Source organism: Bombina bombina, chromosome 4 (genome assembly GCF_027579735.1).
Source record: "Bombina bombina isolate aBomBom1 chromosome 4, aBomBom1.pri, whole genome shotgun sequence".
Taxonomy (NCBI): domain Eukaryota; kingdom Metazoa; phylum Chordata; class Amphibia; order Anura; family Bombinatoridae; genus Bombina; species Bombina bombina.
The window spans coordinates 464,996,330-465,018,527 of NC_069502.1; the positions used below are offsets into that span (position 1 = coordinate 464,996,330).

Genomic DNA, 22,198 nt, shown 5'->3' on the forward strand with positions numbered 1-22,198 from the left:
GGAGGGAAGAAATAGAAACTGCTACAGGGGAAGCGATACAGTGGACACATGCACATATGTGGTGGGGATGCCCTGAGGTGGCCCGGATTTGGGCTAAACTATCTACTTACCTTAGCACATTACTAGATGATAACATCTCATTAACCATGTCTTAAGGACTTTTGAATGTGCCACTCCCAAATTTCCATACACACAGTAACACTTTCATTAGGATTCTGTGCACGGTAACGAGAATAAGCATTGCTAGATATTGGAAAGAAGGGACACCGACATGGCAGGAGGTAATAGACAAATTGAAAATTACATATTCACTACACGAAACAGCAGCAACGATCTTGTGGACAGTAGAAGTATTTAAAAAAACGTGGTTCTATTGGTTGATGCAACCCACATAACCCACTTACCGTAGTTTCACATGGGAGACAAAAGAGCTGCAATGATTGGTAGATATGCACACAAAAATGTGGATGGCATGAGAAAAGTTAGCTTCATCATTATAGTTGATTTAACGAAGCCAGTTTTAGAAAAATGTGATAGTGTTGACACTTAAAAATTGGATTTACAAATGACCAAAAGTTATTCTTGTTAATTTGTTTTTAGCTATAAAGTACGGTTATAAACTTACATAGTAGATATTTTGACATTTGTCTGTTGGTTCTGGAACTATATTCAGACTGAGCTGTAATAAGAAATACTATCTTCAATAGACTTCTAGGCTGTTCACATTAACTACTAGTCAATGAGAATAAATGGTCGATATTAGAAAGTATTATGTTTATTTTCCTGACAAATTGATAATGTAATCAAATGCATATTATGTATGTTATGTTAAAAGATGGTATTCTAATAAAAATTATTTTAACATAAATGATAAAGTAAATAAATTAAACCCACATTCTCTTGCATGATTCTGATAGAGCAGTCAATATTAAACAAATTTCCAATTTACTTCTATGATCTAATTTGCTTTGTTCTCTTGATATCCTCTGTTGAAAAGCATACCTAGGTAGGTTTAGGAGCAGCAGGGCACTACTGGGAGCTAACTGCACGTATATGCCTCTTGTCATTGTGTTTAGCTAGATCCCAGTAGTGAATTGCTGCTCAGTCAAGAAAAGATATTAAGAGAAAGAATCACATTTAATAATACAATTAATTTGGAAAGAATTTATGTCACCTTATTTCATATTACTCAAATATGATTGTAATAAAATTAGTCAATTCCATATGTTTGATCCAAAAATGTAATTCCTCAAGCTTGAAGGGGATATCTAATTTTTCTCAACTTTTCTTATTATTACTTAACTAGATATCACTATTACAAATGTCCCTGAGCAAATGTTGAGTATTTACTTGATAAGAAACATTTATATTCAGCACAATTTCATCTCTAAGCCTGACTCTTTTATTGCTCCATATCTTACTTATCAATCAACCTCTGAAACTGAGATAGTATTGTCCTAAAAAATCTAGTCTACAAAAACACTGTAAATGATATGGCAGCTGTGACAGGGTCACTGATTTGCTCATCGCAAGACTATTCAATCAGATTCCAGAAATCTAGAAGATTACAAAACTTAAATTTTTTTTCAAACATCATTATTTCTTAAATATGTACTAAAGTATTTTTTTTTCCTATATATGTATTAACCCCTAAACCGCCGCTCCGGGCCCCGCCGCACCTAAATAAAGTGTTTAACCCCTAAACCACCGCTCCCGGACTCCGCCGCCACCTACATTAAATTTATTAACCCCTAATCTGACCCCCCTACACCGCCGCCACCTGCATTAAATATATTGACCCCTAATCTGACCCCCCTACACCGCCGCCACCTACATTAAATATATTAACCTCTAATCTGACCCCTACACCGCTGCCACCTACATTAAATGTTTACCCCCTAAACCCTAGTCTAGTCTAACTCTGACACGCCCTAACTTAATTATTATTTAAACTTAGGTATGCTCAGGAACATGCACGTCTCTTGGGCATTATAAGGCTTATTAGCAAGAGAAACAAAATTCTCAACTTTGTGTAAGAGAGTCGCATGTAATTTGGCACATAGCATTATGAAGAGCCACGGAGCAATGCTGTCAACTGCATATATGATAATCTGATGGTTTAAGTAGCCCCTCTATTCAATGTGATCTTCAAGATCCAAAGAAAGGAGAGAGGACATTTCAGCCACAGAGGTCAAGAAAGACACGGTTGCTTCTGACAGAGCATTGCTGAATAGCCTGAGTAGCACAAGTAAGGTTCATTATTTCATATTTAATGTGAGAAGTTGGTCTGACAGATTGAATAAAACAAGCTAAAATGGAGGCCTGATAGAACAGTTCTACAAGTTCAATATATTAAATATCATGGGCCCCATCCGATATGCAGCGTCACCCGCAAAAGCCGGTGATGCCGGTTTTTGCGCAGGTTTGATATCCTTTATACAGCGCCGCATATAAATGCGGCACGTATATTTCACCCGTCGGACGTAGTTTTTTCCCCCATAGACTAACATATAAAACCTGCGCAATTTAGTATCCAATATCCAGCGCAAGGCCTTACGTGGCGAAAATGGAGAAAACTTACTCCATTTTCACCTCGCCATAAAAAGCAGAGTATGGGAGCACAGTAACTCCCTAAAATGCCTGCCAAAAAAAACACATGCGCAATATCTATCTACCTGTCAACTGCAATCCCCCACCACAATACCTAATAAAATGTTTAACCCCTAAACCGCCGCTCCCCGGACCCCGCCGCCACCTACATTATATGTATTAACCCCTAAAGCGCCGCTCCCGGACCCCGCGCACCTAAATAAGTGTTTAACCCCTAAACCGCTGCTCCCAGACTCCGCCACCACCTACATTAAATTTATTAACCCCTAATCTGACCCCCCTACACTGCCGCCACCTACATTAAATATATTGACCCCTAATCTGACCCCCCTACACCGCCGCCACCTACATTAAATATATTAACCTCTAATCTGACCCCCCTACACCGCTGCACCTACATTAAATGTATTACCCCCTAAACCCTAGTCTAGTCTTACCCTGACACGCCCTAACTTAATTATTATTTAAATAAATCTAAATAATATTACTATTATTAACTAAATTATTCCTATTTAAAACTAAATACTTACCTATAAAATAAACCCTAAGATAGCTACAATATAATTAATAATAACATTGTAGCTATTTTAGGATTTATATTTATTTTACAGGTAACTTTGTATCTATTTTAGCTAGGTACAATAGCTATTAAATAGGTAATAACTATTTAATAGCTACCTAGTTAAAATAATTACAAAATTACCTGTAAAATAAATCCTAACCTAAGTTACAAATACACCTAACAATACACTATCAATAAATTAATTAAATAAATTAACTACAATTATCTAAAATAAAATACAATTAAATAAACTAAACTATAGTACAAAAACAAACAAACACTAAATTACAAAAAATAAAAAAATATTACAAGAACTTTAATCTAATTACACCTATTCTAAGCCCCCTAATAAAATAAAAAAGCCCCCTTTTGCAGGGCATTGCCCCAAAGTAATCAGCTCTTTTACCAGCCCTTAAAAGGGCTTTTTGCGGGGCATTGCCCCAAAGTAATCAGCTCTTTTACCTGTAAAAAAAGAAATACAATACCCCCCCAACATTACAACCCACCACCCACACACCCCTACTCTAAAACCCACCCGATCCCCCCTTAAAAAACCTAACACTACCCCATTAAAGATCACCCTACCTTGAGTCGTCTTCACCCAGCCGGGCACCACTGGTCATCCGATGAGAAGAGGACATCCGGACCAGCAGAAGTCTTCATCCTATCCGGGCAGAAGAGGACATCGGGACCGGCAGGACATCTTCATCCAAGCGGCATCTTCAATCTTCATCCATCTGACGAGGAACGGCTCCATCTTGAATACCTCCGGCACGGAACATCCTTCTCGGGCCGATGGACTAACGACGAATGAATTATCCTTTAAATGATGTCATCCAAGATGGCGTCCCTCGAATTCCGATTGGCTGATAGGATTCTAACAGCTAATCGGAATTAAGTTAGGAAAAAATCTGATTGGTTGATTGGATCAGCCTATAGAATACGAGGTCAATCGGGGGGATCGGTGTGGGTTTTAGAGTAGGGGTGTGTGGGTGATGGGTTGTAATGTTGGGGGGTATTGTATTTCTTTTTTTTACAGGTAAAAGAGCTGATTACTTTGGGGCAAATGCTCCGCAAAAGGCCCTTTTAAGGGCTATTTGTAATTTAGTTTAGGATAGGGGAATTTTATTATTTTTGGGGGCTTTTTATTTTATTAGGGGGCTTAGATTAGGTGTAATTAGATTAAAGTTCTTGTAATATTTTTTTTTATTTTTTGTAATTTAGTGTTTGCTTGTTTTTGTACTATAGTTTAGTTTATTTAATTGTATTTTATTTTAGATAATTGTAGTTAATTTATTTAATTAATTTATGATAGTGTGGTGTTAGGTGTATTTGTAACTTAGGTTAGGATTTATTTTACAGGTAATTTTGTAATTATTTTAACTAGGTAGCTATTAAATAGTTATTAACTATTTAATAGCTATTGTACCTAGCTAAAATAAATACAAAGTTACCTGTAAAATAAATATAAATCCTAAAATAGCTACAATGTAATTATTAATTATATTGTAGCTATCTTAGGGTTTATTTTATAGGTAAGTATTTAGTTTTAAATAGGAATAATTTAGTTAATAGTAGTAATATTTATATTTATTTAAATAATAATTAAGTTAGGGGGGTGTTGTGGTTAGGGTTAGATTTAGGTTTAGGGGGTAATAAATTTAATGTAGGTGGCGGCGGTGTAGGGGGGGTCAGATTAGAGGTTAATATATTTAATGTAGGTGGCGGCGGTGTAGGGGGGTCAGATTAGGGGTTAATATATTTAATGTAGGTGGCGGCGGTGTTGGGGGTCAGATTAGGGGTTAATAAATTTAATGTAGGTGGCGGTCGGGTCCGGGAGCGGTGGTTTAGGGGTTAAACACTTTATTTAGGTGCGGCGGGGTCCGGGAGCGGTGGTTTAGGGGTTAATACATATAATGTAGATGGCGGTGGCTCCGGAAGCGGCGGTTTAGGGGTTAATACTAGGGTAGGGTTTATTGCGGTGTGGGCTATGGCAGTTTAGGGGTTAATAATTAGGCTTATTGCGTTGTGGGGGGTTGTTGGTCTAGGGGTTAATACATTTATTGTTAGGAGTGAGAGGGGGGATTGCTGATATAGGGGTATACGTGTCGGGCTTATTTTTGGGAGGCAGGTTAGTCAGTTACGGGAGATTTAATACTTTAGTTATTTTTTTTAGGCGCAGGCAGTTTCTAAAGTGCCGTAAGTCACTGGCGACTCCAGAAATTTGTAGTTACGCTTATTTCTGGACATCGCTAGTTTGTCCGACTTACGGCACTTTAGCAACTGCGGGCGTGGTAAATGTAATACCCCGATGTGCGAAGTGAAACTACGGGCGGCGCGGGTTCCCTCACTTGCGCCAAAAACGCCGCCGTATATCGGATCACGCCCCAAGAATGGAATTTTCTACTTGCTTCAAGTAAATAAAAACTAGGCTGTTCTATATCTTGACTAGACACCACCATTTTTCTATATATTGAGTAGACACCACCATTTTTCTATATCTTGACTAGACACCACCATTTTTTATGACCATTGACACATTTGTTTAAAACTAACATTAAAAATAAATTTTATCTTATAGCTTCGCTTTGCAAAATATAAGTCCCTCCTTATATGTAACCTATCAGACAGGCCACACTCCTGGACAGAATTCAGCTAATTGCAATGGAACTTTTTTGCTAACTACTTCCCCTTGGCGTTGCAAGGAGTTCATCTCTTAGAATGTATTTTTTTTCTTATCTCTCTGAGATAAACCTGGATTATTTGAGCTTGATTTTGCATTAGTACACTGACCTCAGTATATCTTGACCATTTCATACCCTGCTTGGATTCTGATTCCTTTCTCCAGCCTTGAAATGTTCAGGTCACTAGTTAGTTTCCTGCTTTGTACTCCGCATACCCTGCTTGGGCACTTGTGTGTGTATATGTATATATATATATATATATATATATATATATATATTATATATATATATGTGGTGTGGTGTATGTACTGTCTTGCTCATAACATGCTTTATTAACTCTCAGGCCTATGAATAGTTTAGCTATAATATTTAGTGATTTTATATAAGCTATTCTATTGTTATTTGGTTTAAAGGGACAGTGAACCCAATTTTTTTTTCTTTCGTGATTCAGATAGAGCATGACATTTTAAGCAACTTTCTAATTTACTCCTATTATCAAATTTTCTTCATTCTCTTGGTATCTTTTTTTTAAATGCAAGAATGTAAGTTTAGATGCCGGCCCATTTTTGATGAACAATCTGGGTTGTTCTTGCTGACTGGTGGATAAAATCATCCACCTATAAAAAATTGCTGTCCAGAGTACTGAACCAAAAAAAAAAAGCTTTGATGCCTTCTTTTTCAAATAAAGATAGCAAGAGAACGAAGACAAATTGATAATAAGAGTAAATTAGAAAGTTGCTTAAAATTGCATGCTCTTTCTGAATCATGAAAGAAAGAAAAAATTGAGTTCAGTGTCCCTTTAACATAAAGAATACTATATATGGTTTGGCCAGTCTCCTTCCTAATCTGTTTTCATTTTCCATTCTGTGACAAACATAATTTTTACAGTGACAGGATAGTTTCTGAGATGAAGTTGTACATAATTACAATAATTTGGAAATTGGTATTTTTGTTTTGTCACGCATTCTATAGCAGATAAATGAAGGCAAAAGAATCAAAGTAGCAAAACATATAATTATGTGGGAACGTATAAGTGATTTTACTTTAAGCTAAAGATAGACTATTAATTGTTCTATTTATTGTCCAGACTGATCAAATACAACAGCAGCAAACTTTGGGTTTCATGTCCCTTTAAGTTTATAGTAGGACCTTTATAATACTATATACTTAAAGGGACATGAAACTCAATTTTTTTTCTTTCATCATTCAGATAGAGAATCCAATTTTAGACAACATTCCAATTTATTTCTATTATCTAATTTGCTTCATTCTTTAGATATCATTTGTTGAAGAAATAGCAATGCACATGGTTGAGCCAATCACAAGAGACATCTATGTGCAGCCACCAATATGTAGCTATTGAGTTGATTTATATATGCTTTCAACAAAGGATATCAAGAGAATAAAGCAAATCAGATAATAGAAGTAAGTTGGAAAGTTGTTTAAAATTGCATGCTCTTTGTAAATCATGAAAGAATAAATTTGGGTTTCATGTCCCTTTTAATGGGCAAAAATAATTAAAAGAACCGTGAACTATAAAATTTGTTTTCTCTTTAATGTGTTTCCATTGACTTCTTTTTCCACACAATTTATAACTCTGCAGCTGGTATAAAGGTTCCTTTAGGTTTATCTTTGTATATGAAATAGTTCAGTAGCGGACCTACTCAACAAAGGGCCCTGGTGTGAAATAATTTTTGGGCCCCCTAAAGATAGCTTAGTAGTAAGCAATAGTAATAATATACATGCTGCTCTGTATAATGATTTTGAAGACAGACAGACAGACATATGAATGAACTGGCAACCTGCACTATAAAATACTGAATTAGATTGTACACATTCTACACACTCCTGTGTACAGACTTGCTGCTATAGGCCGCCCTAGCACTTGGGCCCCGGTGCCAATGCACCTGCTGCACCAATAGTAGTTCTGCCATTGAAATAGTTGTTTCTGTTAATATTAGAATCCACAATCCAATGAAATGGTATGAGCTTGCAGGGAGAGCCGACCTCATTAGCTTATCTCTCTTTTATTTACACAAAAGCCTTCTTATCTTATCTCAATATACACATTGACAATAATACTCAGAGAGAAAAGGTGCACATAAACATATTAGTACCTCTCTGACCAACCCCCATTGTAAGAGTGATTTATTTATAAACCTTGTATACATAGCTTTTCTATGACCATTACTTAAGTATTGACATTTTCAGTGTAGTTGGTGAAAAACAGGCCAAAACGGTTATTTAAAATGAGAAAATCAAGATAAAGGAGCAATTTAATACACTCTGGCAGACTGGCAGGTAAAATGGATGATTGGGGACACATAAAGGGAGATGAAATACAAACTTTTTCATTCATGATTCTGAAAAATCATAAAATCTTAAAGGGATATTGAACCCAATTTTTTTATTTAATGATTCAGATAGAGGATGCAATTTTAACCAACTTTGTAATTTACTCCTATTAACAATGTTTCTTTGTTCTTTTGCTATCTTTATTTAAAAAGCAGGAATTTAAAATGTAGGACCTTGCCCATTTTAGGTTCAGCACCATGGATAGTGCTTGCTTATTGGTGACTGACATTTAGCCACCAATAATCAAGCATCACTCAGGTTCCAAAAATGGGCCGGCTCCAATGCTTTACATTCCTGATTTTGGAATAAAGATAGAAAGAGAACGAAGAAAAAATGATAATAGGAGTAAATTAAAAATGTACTTAAAATTGCATCCTCTATCTGAATCATTAAAGAAAAATTGTGGGTTTAGTATTCTATTAAGCAGCTATCCCATTTTCTTCTATCATCAAATCTGCTTCATTTTCTATGAATCATTGTTTGAATTAGAGTTAATGCATTACTGGGAGCAAGCTGAACACATCAGGTTAGCCAATGACAAGAGTATATATGACCAGTGGTGCACGGCTCCTCCTTGGGTCTACCTAGGTATGCTTTTTAGGAAAGCAAACCAAGAGAATGAAGCAAATTAGGGGCGCGATCTGATATACGGCGCAGGTTTCGGCGCAAGCGTGGAAACCTGTGCCGCCAGTAGTTACAGCTTGCACAGCGAACTATCACATATACGGCGCCGGCAGTTGCTAAAGTGCCGTAAGTCGGACAAACTAGCGATGTCCAGAAATAAGCGTAAGTACAAAATTCTGGAGTCGCCAGTGACTTACGGCACTTTAGAAACTGCCACCGCATAAAAAAACTAACTAAAGTCTTAAATCTCTCGTTACTGTCTAACACGCCTCCCAAAAATAACCCGACACATATACCCCTCTATCCACAGTCCCCCCTCCCACTCCTAATAATAAATATATTAACCCCTAAACCGCCGCTCCCGGACCCCGCCGCCAGCTACATTAAATGACTTACCCCCTAATCTGATCCCCCTACACCGCCGCCAGCTACATTAAAATTATTACCCCCTAATGTGAGCCCCCTACCCTGCCGCCACCTACATTAACTATATTACCCCCTAATATAATCCCCCTACACCGCCGCCACCTATATTAAAATTATTACCCCCTAATGTGAGCCCCCTACCCTGCCGCCACCTATATTAAATTTATTAACCCCTAATCTAATCCCCCTACACCGCCGCCACCTATATTAAATATATTAACAACTAAACCTAAGTCTAACCTTAACACCCCCTAACTTAATTATTAAAATAAATCAAAATAATATTAATAATATTAACTAAATTATTCCTATTTAAATCTAAATACTTACCTATATAATAAACCCTAAGATAGCTACAATATAATTAATAATTACATTGTAACTATTTTAGGGTTTATATTTATTTTACAGGTAACTTGATATTTTTTTTAACTAGGTACAATAGCTATTAAATAGTTAATAACTATTTAATAGCTACCTAGTTAAAATAATTACCAAATTACCTGTAAAATAAATCATAACCTAAGTTACCATTACACCTAACACTGCCCTATCAATAAATTAATTAAATAAACTACAATTATCTCAACTAAAATACAGTTAAATACACTAATCAATATTACAAAAAACAAACAAACACTAAATTACAAAAAATAAAAAAGATTACAAGAATTTTAAGCTAATTACACCTAATCTAAGTCCCCTAATAAAATAAAAAAGCCCCCCAAAATAATAAAATTTCCCTACCCTAAACTAAATTAAAAAAGTAATCAGCTCTATTACCAACCCTTAAAAGGACCTTTTGCGGGGCATTGCCCCAAAGTAATCAGCTCTTTTACCTGTAAAAAAAAGAACAACCCCCCCATTACAACCCACCACCCACACACCCCTACTCTAAAATCCACCTGATCCCCCCTTAAAAAAACCTAAGTCTAACCCCCAAGTGGTCCTTACCTATCCTGAAGACCGGCGGAGAAGGTCCTGTTTCAGGCGGAGAAGTCTTCTTTCAGGCGGCGACCTCTTCTTCTTCCAGGAACCAGCCGACATGGAGCAGAGGAGTTGAAGACCGATGACCGTCCTCTTTGAAACTTAAGACCGGCGATGCTGGAACTGAAGATCGGCGACGCTGGAACTGAAGACCGGAGCCATGGAGCGTGGAGGATCCTCTTCATACGATCTCCGCTGTACAATGAATAGGAATTCAAGGTACGTGATTAAAAATGACGTCCCTTAAATTCCTATTGGCTGATTTGAGCCTTCAAATTCAAATCAGCCAATCGGATGAGAGCTACTTTAATTCTATTGGCTGGTTTGAATAGCCAATAGAATAAGAGCGACTGTAATTCTATTGGCTATTCTAATCAGCCAATAGAATTACAGTAGCTCTTATTCTATTGGCTATTCAAATCAGCCAATAGACTTAAAGTAGCTCTCATCCGATTGGCTGATTTGAATTTGAAGGCTCAAATCAGCCAATAGGAATTCAAGGGACACCATTTTTTTAAGGGGGGATCGGGTGGGTTTTAGAGTAGGGGTATGTGGATGGTGGGTTGTAATGGGGGGTGTTGTTCTTTTTTTTACAGGTAAAAGAGCTGATTACTTTGGGGCAATGCCCCGCAAAAGGTCCTTTTAAGGGATGGTAATAGAGCTGATTACTTTTTAAATTTAGTTTAGGGTAGGGAAATTGTATTATTTTGGGGGGCTTTGTTATTTTATTAGGGGGCTTAGATTAGGTGTAATTAGCTTAAAATTCTTTTAATCTTTTTTTATTTTTTGTAATTTAGTGTTTGGTTTTTTTTTGTTTGTTTTTTTTTATAAAATATATTTTTATTGAGGCAATAACAAAGTTCGGTTTACAAACATTGCAATAAGTACAGTATTGTAGGTGATAATACAAGTCATTAACTTCCCAGAGTTACAAACATTCTCTGACTGACGATGAGGTCAGGGAGTTGACCCTAATGCTGCCCCGTTTTAGAACTTTAATAAACAAAACATACAAACGTCAACGATATCAAATAGATCCACTCTTGGGATCTGCAGTCTGGTTCCTTCGGGAGACTTAGTTTTCACAGACATAGATGCTCATTGGGAATCACATAGAATAGTAAGTGGTTTTTATGCGTATAGAACCATCTAAGGTTTGTTGAGGTTTAGATAGGAACTACTGAGTGTAAACCACCCAATGGACACAGTTTGGTAGTGGGGGAGAATTAGGTGGCCCGAAGAACTATTGGCAGAGAAAAGTATGAGAGAGGGGTAAGAAGAGAAAAAAAAAAAAAAAGGGGGGGGGGGGGAGGGAGGGAGGGCAGAGAAGTGGAGGGAGGAGACTCGGCCATTCGGCGGAGCGGCCAAATCGGCAGTTATTTAGTTTCACCGCAAACTACTCGCCTAGCTGGTGGTGAGCTTACTCATTAGGGTCTTTAGTCCTCCTATATTCTTCCCAAGGGAGCCAGATTGAGCAGTAAAGGTCGTAACGACCTTCAACTCTCAGTGCGTACTCTTCTGGATGTAGTCTATAGACTCCAGGACTGAGTTTAGAAGGACCGGGGTGTGTTTCGCCCATTGTCTAGCAATGGTGAGTTTCGCCGCCAAAAGGATAGTAACTCCCAGTAGGCGGGATGGTTTTGGAAGGTTCTGAAGTCCAAGATGGAAAAGCGCAGTTTCGCTAGTGAGAGTATCAAGAAGGTCCAGCTTCTGTAGCAGGGCTGTCACCTGGGCCCAGAAGCGCCCCAATTTGGGACATTCCCACCAGATGTGCAGATGGGTTCCACGTCGCTCGCAGCCTCTCCAGCAGTCTAAGGACCGGGTGGGGTACATTTTGTGTAGCCTGGTCGGGACGCAATGCCACCGAAGCAGAAGTTTGAGGTAGAGTTCAAACAAGTTAGAGCATCGAACTGCTGCAATTACGTCTTGAAGGGCTCGTTGCCATCTTCCATCAGGAGTTACCGCCCCCAAGTCCCTCTCCCAAGCCACCACCGACTGAGTTTTCGTGAAGTGAGGCGTGTTAAGAAGGGTTCTATAATGGAAGGATAGAGTGCCCCGCAGGGATTTACCCCCCAACCATCTCCTCTCCCAATTGGTGAGAGTTCTCAAGTTTGATCTCCGGAATCCCCAGGACAGGAGAAGTGATATCAAACGAAGGTATTCGAAGCGTAATTCCTGAGGAAAGTCCTCTAATGGGTAAGTGTGAGGAGGAATAGCTAGTACATCTCCTCGGTATAGATCTGAGAGTAATCTGATCTCTAAGACCTCCCATCTCCCGGGGTGGGAATCCAGAAGGCAGTGTAAAAGGGCTCGGATAGAATGTATTGGGGAGGGATGCGGAGCAACCTGTTCAGAGGACCTCAGCTCTCTCCAGAGTTTCAGACAAGTTTTAATTATGCGGTTATGGATTGCGCTCAACACTTCAGCATGATCCGGTATCCAGATGAGCTCGGCTAGGGCCACGCCCGCTGGTAATGATCCCTGCTCTAGCCGAAACCACCCTGAGGAGCACTCTTTGGTTCCCCAGGCCGTGATATGAGAGAGCATGGCAGCTTTGTAGTATATAGAAAGTTGGGGACTGACATGACCCAATGTCTCTTAGGCTTCTGTAGCTGAGCCAATGGGAGTCTCACATGACCTCCTTTCCAAATGTACTTTGTAAAAATGGATTGGAAATGATTAAGCAGGTATGCTGGAACGAGAACCGGGAGACACCGGAAAAAGTAGATCAGTTTGGGTAACAGGAGCATTTTCACTGCCCCGACCCTAGCCGTCCATGAAAACTCCGCGACCCTCCAACCCGCGATCGTCTGTTGAAACTCTTTAAGGAGAGATCCATAATTATCAGATATAATTCTTTTGGGGTTATGGGAGAGGACAACCCCCAGGTGTTTCAGGCTATCTCTAGACCACCTGAACGGGTATGCCCCTTTCAGAGAGTCAAATGTAAAGTCAGATAGGCCAATGGCGTAAGCCTCAGTTTTAGTGTAATTAAGTTTGTAATATGTCAGGTTGGCAAATTGTGACAGGATTTTAAATAGTTCAGGTAGTGAATCTTCCGGCTCGGTCAAAAAGATCGTTAAATCACCCGCAAACAACGCCAGAACTTGCGGAATGTCATGCAACACCAGGGGATGAATAGCAGAGGTCGCCCGAAGTTTGGCGGCCAGGGGCTCCATCATTAGGGCGAATAGAAGTGGGGACAGGGGGCACCCCTGTCTCGTACCATTCTTAATCGCAAAGGCTCTAGAAATGAAACCCATTCCTCTCACCCTAGCAGAGTAAAGAGCCATGACCGCCTTAATAAAGGTGTGAGGGAAACCGAAGGATCGCAGGACCTCAACCATGTACTCCCACCGGACCCTGTCAAACGCTTTTTCAGCATCGAGTGACAGGGTAACCAGTGGGATTTGGAGAGCAGTAGATTCAAAGAAAATATTCAATAGACGCCTGGTGTTGTCCGAGCCCTGACGTCCCGGGGTGAACCCCACCTGATCTGGGTGTACCAGAACCGGGAGGATTTTGTTCAATCTGGATGCCAAGATTTTCGCATATAATTTCACATCGCCATTGATGAGAGATATTGGGCGATAACTCTCGCAGAACTCAGGATTCTTTCCTGGTTTGGGGATGGTTATAATTGATGCCTCCAAAAATTCCAGAGGAAACTTGCCCGTAGCCATTGCTTCCCCAAATGCCCGGGTAAGAAGAGGGCCGAGTTGGCCCACAAATTTTTTATAAAACATGGCGTCAAACCCGTCAGGCCCTGGAGATTTATGAGGCTTAAGATTCTTTATCGTCGATGCGATCTCTTCCACCGTAATGGGAGCGGTCAGGGATTCTATCGTGTCCTCAGGGACCTTCGGCAGCTGAAGTTCACGAAGGAACTCTGAAATGGCTGATACCGGTGCGAAACCAGCGGAGGGGTCGTTGGAGATCTGGTAAAGTTCGCTGTAGTAGTCAGCGAAAGCTTCTCCAATGTCATTGGGAGAGTAGAATTTTCGATTATTTCTCGTGATGTATGCTATTTTATTTAGTAAAGTTTTTTGTCGGAGTTTATGGGCCAGGAGCTTGTCCGCTCTGTCTCCTTTGTGGTAGTACCTCTGCTTCAGGTAGTAGAGCCCTCTCTGAACCCTTTCCATTTCCCGGGTTTCTATCTGTTTTTTAAGAGCCTGAACTTTCCTTACCAAAGAGTCCGATCTGAGACCCCTGAGCCGAGCCCTGGAGAGAGTGTAATCATGATACAGGTGAGCCAAGCTGGCTCCTCTAAGCCGTTTGGATTTCGACGCCTTTTGGATGAAGAGACCGCGGAGGTAGGCCTTAAGCGTCGCCCATAGAGTTAGAGCTGATATGGAGCCAGTGTCATTTGCACAGAGGAACTCCTCAATTTCCCTCTGCCAGAGAGGGATCTGCGGATCCGCGAGAAGATATTCCGGGAGGCGCCAGGAGTATCCGCTGCTCCCGGAGGAAGATAAAGTGAAGGTCACGACTACTGCATCGTGATCTGACCATGCGCAAGGCACAATCCTCGCCTCCGCCACTGTAGTTAGCGTCCTCGAATGGCAAAAGATATAATCAAGCCTCGAGAAAGACTGGGGAGGTGGCTGAATAGTAAGTATAATCATCCACGTCTGGATGTAAAGCCCTCCAGACATCATGATACGAATATTGAGTTACGGCATTTCTAAAGAGGTTAGAGTAGTGTTCCTCTGCCCGGTGTGGGGGGTTCCCTCTCTGTGACTTTCGATCTCTGGTCGGGTCCCAGACCAGGTTACAATCTCCGCCTATGATAACCTGTCCTTCCCCCAGTCGGTTCACCCTCCCAAGAAGATGGTTGAGGAATCTGGTTTGGTTGACATTGGGGGAATATAGCGCTACCAAGGTAAGCAGGATATTATCCAGCCGACAAACACAGATTATATATCTGCCCGAGGGGTCTGACTCCAGGTATACAGGTTCATAGGAGACCTGTCTACCAATTAGAATAGTAACTCCCCTGGCCTTTTTGTGGAAGGTTGAGGATAAACAGATTGGGAAGTCCTTAGGGCGAAACACAGCTGCCCTCGGTCCCATCCAGTGAGTCTCCTGTATGTACACAACATCCAGTCGTTGAGATTTTAAGAATTTGAGGAGGAGGCTCCGTTTGGTAGGGGAGTTAAGACCCCGGACGTTTAGTGTGGCGAGTCTCATAGCCAGCTGGGGAGAGGAAAAAAAAAAAAAAGGTGGGGGGGGGGGGGGGGAGGGGGAAAATAGAAAAGGGGGTAGTGGGGAGTAGTCAAGATAATAGAGGGAGTAGAGAATGAACACTGTAGTATGTTAGGTTCTTCGGGCTGGGCAGAGGCTGCTTCACTCTGCCAAATAATGGGTACGGAGGATAGAGTTATTTATCCCTAACCGTACCAACTAAGTTAGTCCCCGGTTGGGGGGAGGGAAGGTCAGTGAAGGGGGGGGGGTCCAAGGGGCTCCCCTCCACCACCGGTGCACAATGTATGAGTGTGTAACTGCTTGGTAAAGGAGCTGTGGTCAAGTAGCTTAGATGATTAATGTAAGAGGTAAAGGGAATAGAAGAGCATGGGGAGGGTAGAAGTAGAGGGAATTAGGCAGGAGGGAGTAGAGGGTAGTCCTTTTCTATATCTTTGTTTCTTGTCATGTTGGGCGAGTATCTGATAAGATTGGACATATAATTGTGATTCCCAATAGCAAGCCTGGAATTAGATCTTGTAGAAGATCAAGGCTACTGGGTAGGGGAACATTCGCTACAAGCTTACACTGTAACATCATATCGGACCCCAGATATCATCAAAGGAATTAGGGCAGTCCTAATTACCAAGGGAAATTGACATGCATAGATAAGTTATACAACAAGTGGTGCTCTTAGGTCTTAATTAATAAACATATAAAACACAAATAGGCACATGTAAGGCATAGAATATGTAGAGGATCCCACAATATGTAAAACATTAGGTACAGTTGCATACATTTCAACATGAAAAATCCCATATTTGGATACGGTCCCAGGGGAAGAGGTTCACCATAGCCCTTTGGTTGCTTCAGTAATTGTAAGGGGTAGCGCAGGTCTATGTCAGAGAACAGGACCTAGGGGACGAGGAGGGAGCTGGACTTAGACAAGATGGAAAGGAGCAGATGGAGTAGCGGGAAAGAAAGAACGGGGAAGTAGCTCTGGTGGGAGATAGACAGGACAAAGGGAAGGCCACGGTTAAAGGGAAGGGATCAAGGAGGAGAGGGAAGCAGCAGTGTTAAAGTTGCGAGCTAGGGGAGCAGGCGGGTAAGAGGAGTAAGAGACCACCAGAGGGGAGGGTTAGAAAAAAGAGAAGGGAGGGGGCCCATCAGTAGGGGGAAGGGTGAATGATAGCAGCGCCAGATCTCAGGGGTCTAATGTAATTTTTTGAAATGATCATATGCTATCCATATGATCCCTGGAGGAGTAATGAGCAACCTATAATGATAAGTTAAAAAATGGAGGTAAGTCACTGTGCATGGCAAGAGTGCCGGAGTCTTCAGAAGAGTAGCAAACAGATGGGCGGGGGAAGGGAGGAGGGCCTTAGGGGAAGGAGAAGAGTGAAGCCAACAGAAGGAAGAAGGTTAGAGGAGAGAGAAGGAGGAGAAAACCAATGGCTAGATTAAGTTTCGACTAACATTGTCAGTATTCAGTGAGGACATAGGAAGGTACCCTACACCAAACACCTGCAAAATGTAGGGCACCATTAAATACCATAAACAGCAAACTACACTCAATCAATTATTAACAATTAACAATTAACAAGGGTTAAATCATTAATACATGACCATTCTTCTGGCAGTGTCAACAAGTAAATAATAGTTCCAGATTGCAGGGAGAGCTATCAAGCCAGTATAAGGTTAAGGCCTGTCCAGGAGGGCCCAACCCAAAGTCAGGGACCGGTTAGTGTCCAGTTGACATTACCCTGAACTAGGCATCTATCCTATGTAGAGCATCCGTAAATACAATAAACAGTAAACTGTACTCAATCAACAAAAACAATTAACAGAGAGCTCAATCATTAGTACATTACCAGTCCTCTGGCAATGTCCTCGGAGAAGTAACAGTCCAGGTTCCAGATAGAGTTGGTCAACCAGGCCAATGCTGAGGCACAGCCAGCAAGGGTCCAGCCCTAGGTCAGGGATATTCAGTACTAACAGTAGAGAAGATTGTATCAACGGACTGGACCCTGCCGAGCCACCTCCAGTCTGTCTGGGTTCCAGGCCTGGGCCCCTGGTCTTAGCGGAGTGTGGGCGGGGAGGATCACCCTCCGCATTTCCAGAGGGTAGGTTCCAGACCTTTAGCAGGTCTTGAGCTTGTCGCGGGGTCAGGGCTGTGTGCTGAGATCCGTCTTTATTTATGATCAGTTTTGTAGGGTACCCCCACCTATACCGGATTTGGTGTAAGCGTAGGGTCCTGGTGGACTCATTAAAGCTTCTTCTTTGTTGTAGAGTAAAGGAGGATAGATCAGGGTATAGTGAAATGTCCTGAAATTGGTCAGGTAGTTGAGGTTGTCTAAGGGTCACTTTCATAAGCCGGTCTTTGGAGGAGTAGTAATGGAGTCTGGCTATGGTGTCCCGAGGTTTATCCATAGGTAGATTTTGTGGTCTGGCAGCTCTATGGATTCTATCAATTCTCACGTCGTATTCTCCTGAAGGGCCTAGGATAGCTCTAAACAGTGCTTGGGCATACTTTTCTAGCTCCTGAGGGCCTACAGACTCAGGAATTCCTCGTATTCTAATGTTGTTCCGCCTGGAGCGGTCCTCCAGGTCTGCCAGCTTCGCCTCTAAGGAAGATACCTGATCTGCCAAGTTTTGGGTATAGCTGACCCAGTTCGTGTGGTCTACTAGCAGATCTTCTTGTTTCCGCTCTATTATATCAGTTCTCTTGTTAACTGTAACAATGTCTTTCCGTAGGTCATCGAAAGATCTCTCAAGCTTATCGAATCTTTTAGCAAAGGATTGAGTTTGCTGGTCTAGTAGCACTTTTATAGAGTCAATGGTGACCGCTTCAGACTGCATGCGAGATGGCGGCGAGCTCCTCACGCTGGCCCTCCCCTCAGACAAAGGAGGAGATATTGATCTATCATCGTCCGAGATATCCGGGAGGGGGTCTCGGATGGGCTGGAAATGGTCGCGGACCGTGTGCTTTGAAGTGTGTGGACCCTTAGACTTCCTTTTAGATTGTTGAGACATAGTGTAGCAGTGTCTCTGACTGTAAGTGTATTGGGAAAGAGACCTTTTTTTTTTTTTTTTTCCCTTCCTTTTTTTTCCTTTTTTTCTTTCCTCTTTCTCTCTTCCCCCTTCCTCTCCTCCCTCTTTTTTTTAAAAAAAGGATAGCAGAAGCAGGCAGTCAATTGGGGGGGGGGCTCAGTTGGCACAGCTGTTTCGCACCGGTGGAGAGGGGTGCCGTAATGCCTAGCACCTCATTGCCAGGCTAGAGAGATTAGGTAAAAGAGGGGTAACTTAAGTAGGTTTAGTTATAGTTATGGATATAAGCCTATCTAAGTGGGGTATGGTGATGACTAGCTTCCAGAGTCAGCAATCCAATATAAGAGGTGTCTCTCCCCAGGGAAAATGCCACCACTGGGCTCAGGCGGTAAAGGGAACTGGGGTATGACCTGCTCTAAAATGGAGCAGGAAAGGAGGGGGAGAGACACAGATTTTCAGCCTTTCCCTGTGCAACAGATAAGTTTAGGAGTTGTAGTGCTAGGAGGAATCAGGGATGGTAAAGCAGTATGCAATAATGTTGACAATCTCTTGTTTCTTTAGGGAGATTAAGAGCACAGTTCCAAGTTAGACAGGGCAAAATCCACACCCCCTCAGCTAAAGTGTGGTGGTTATTGGCAATTTTAATAGGGGCCAAAGTGCAAGTATTGTGTCCCATTAAACAGTGAAACAGAGAGAGTATGTGCAGATGGCCATGTGGTAGGCAGATGTAATTGACAGGGCACTGGTAGCATACATTTCCAACAGTATGCAGATGTCTCTGTATTAATATAGGTATATTGCAGCCCTGAGCTGTAGGCTGTGATGTCTCATGAAAATTGGTGGTCTGATTAATGAGGCAGGTGTGCCGGTCTCTTATGCCTCAGGTTAGCACAGGTCATAAGAGTCTTGTATGGTATGACAGGCAAATGCGGCACTAGTATTGTAGGCACCGGAGCGGAGCCCCGACCCTCCGGTGCATAGTGATCTGCTAGTGTAGCGCTCCTATCCCCCTGTTAGTGCTTGCTGCGTGGTGAAGAGGTTATGGGGATCGCCTATTAAAGTCTAATGGCTTAGTACTCACCAGTGCCCAGTGACCGCTAGCTCCCTTCCACTATGTCGCGGTCCGGTGACGTCAGCGGTTAATGGCGGCCTTTCGCGCCTTTTCGCCGTCCGGACCGACGTTCTCCAGGTGTTGTGGCTGTGATCCCTTGTAGGTAGGTGTCCGGGGGGGTACCTCCAAGTACCCGATGCTGGGGGATTGTGGTGAAGGACTTGAGGATCGCTTCTTAGTGTCACTTTAAGGGTGGAAACTGTCCGGTCCTGTAGAATATGAAATGCTGTAAAAAGCAATGCAACAGGAGTCCCAAAGTAAAGCAAGTAGCTAGAAATCCCTCCAGGCTGGATTGTCAGAAGAAATGAATAAAGAGATGTTATTTTTAAGCAGGTTTTACTAGCTTATCTCAGGAGCTCTAGGCATACACGTCTGTTCTGTTCACTGGCTAGCTCCGCCCCCCCGTGTTTGGTTTTTTTGTAATACAGATTAGTGTATTTAACTGTATTTTAGTTGAGATAATTGTAGTTTATATAATTAAATTATTGATAGGGTAGTGTAAGGTGTAATGGTAACTTAGGTTAGGATTTATTTTACAGGTAATTTGGTAATTATTTTAACTAGGTAGCTATTAAATAGTTATTAGGGGGTAATATAGTTAATGTAGGTGGCGGCGGGGTAGGGGGCTCACATTAGGGGGTAATAATTTTAATGTAGCTGGCGGCAGTGTAGGGGGATCACATTAGGGGGTAAGACATTTAACTTAGCTGGCGGCGGTATAGGGGGATCAGATTAGGGGGTAAGACATTTAATGTAACTTGCGGCGGTGTAGGGGGGTCAGATTAGGGGGTTAAGACATTTAATGTAGCTGGCGGAGGGCTTCGGGAGCGGCGGTTTCGGGGTTAAGCACTTTATTAAAGATTGCGTTGGGGGATTGCGGTTGACAGGTAGATAGACATTGCGCTTGTGTTAGGTGTTAGGTTTTATTTTGCAGGCAGTTTAGGGAGTTACGGGGCTCCAATACTCAGCGTAAGGCTTACTACGCCTGCATTTTGTGGCGAAGTGAAAATGGAGTAAGATTTCTCCATTTTTGCCACGTAAGTCCTTACGCTGTATATTGGATACCAAACTGCGCGGGTTTGGTATATCACTCGCCGAAGGGTGAAATATACGAGCGTAACTTCTATGTTACGCCGTATATGTGATGCCAAACCAGCGCAAAATTTGGCGTCGCCGGCTTTTGCGGGCGACGCTGCATATAGATCGGGCCCTAGATAATAGATGTAAATTGGAAAGTTCTTTAAATCTGCAAGCTCTATCTTAATCACAAATGTTCCATTTTGACTTTTCTGTCCATTTAAAGGAGAGAAAAATATCACAGTACACTGTCCCTTTTGAAGGGACATGAAAGGCAAATTTAAACTCTCATAGTTCAATTTTTGAAATTGTAAGACCCTTTTAAATTTAAAGGGACATAATACTCATATATGCTAAATCACTTGAAACTGATGCAGTATAACTGTAAAAAGCTGACAGGAAAATATCACCTGAGCATCTCTATGTAAAAAAGGAAGATATTTTACCTCACAATTTCCTCAGCTCTGCAGAGTAAGTTCTGTGTAAAAAGTTATACTCAGCTGCTCCCAGCAGCAGGTAAAAAAATTAAAAAAAATGAAGAAATGAACAGCAGCCAATCAGCATCAGCAGTGCTGAGGTCATGAACTCTTACTGTGATCTCATGAGATTTTGACTTAACTCTCATGAGATTTCATAGTAAGCTTCCTTTACCTGATTGGTGAAATAATATGAGAGTGCACGATGCTAGTCCCTTCAGATGTCCAGGACAAACACACTAAAATGCTGCTTAGAAATCCTTTACAATGGGAGGTGGCTACTGAGGAACTTTTGAGGTAAAATATCTTTCTTTTTTACATAGAGATGTTCAAGTGATATTTTCTAATCAGCTTTTTACAGCTATGCTGCATCACTTTCAAGTGTTTAAACATTTGGGTATTATGGCCCTTTAATTGAGTTATCAAATTAACTTCATTCTTTACCGTTCCACTCGTAATCTAGACCTCAGTGGACTATTTTTTTTTAATCACCGTTGCATGGTTTACAGGCAAGCGATTTATTCGCTCATGTTGTGAGTCTGGGCAATTGTGTAGTTAAATGATTTGCTTGTTTTTCTGGAAATTGAGGGGTTAAATCGCTTTTGCATGTATTTTATGCAGCAGTGATTGAATCCCTTGGTTGCCTGGAACACAAGCTGGTAAGTTCATTTTGAACACAGGTATGTTCAGTTTGAGGCAATCAAGAGGTTAAATCACACATCACAACTACATTTATTTCTGGAAATGAAGCAGTTAAACTGCTGCTGCATAATTTGAACAAATTTGACAATCACTGTAGCGTAATAAGTTGTCCTTATACACTGGGCACATTTTGTGTGTGATTAATACCAGTACAGTGCTCATTCAATAACAAAAAATATATAGTTCTGTTATTATGCTTTACTTGTTATATCATATGTCAGTTATTTCAGGATTTTAGTATATTTCTGCCTCTAACAATACTTTTGGCATTTTTCCTTTTGCCAGATATTTGATGTGGAACTTTTCAATTTATTGTGCAAATGCGTTCTTCTTTTCCAAGAAGTACATTTCAGTT

At 41.2% G+C, this 22,198-nt stretch overlaps 1 protein-coding gene across 1 annotated transcript in view; it reads left to right on the forward strand.

The window, feature by feature from the left end:
- Positions 1-22,198, forward strand: part of LOC128656442 (major facilitator superfamily domain-containing protein 8-like) — a 415,013-nt gene that overhangs the window by 299,685 nt on the left and 93,130 nt on the right. The gene's annotated exons all lie outside the window — the stretch shown is intronic.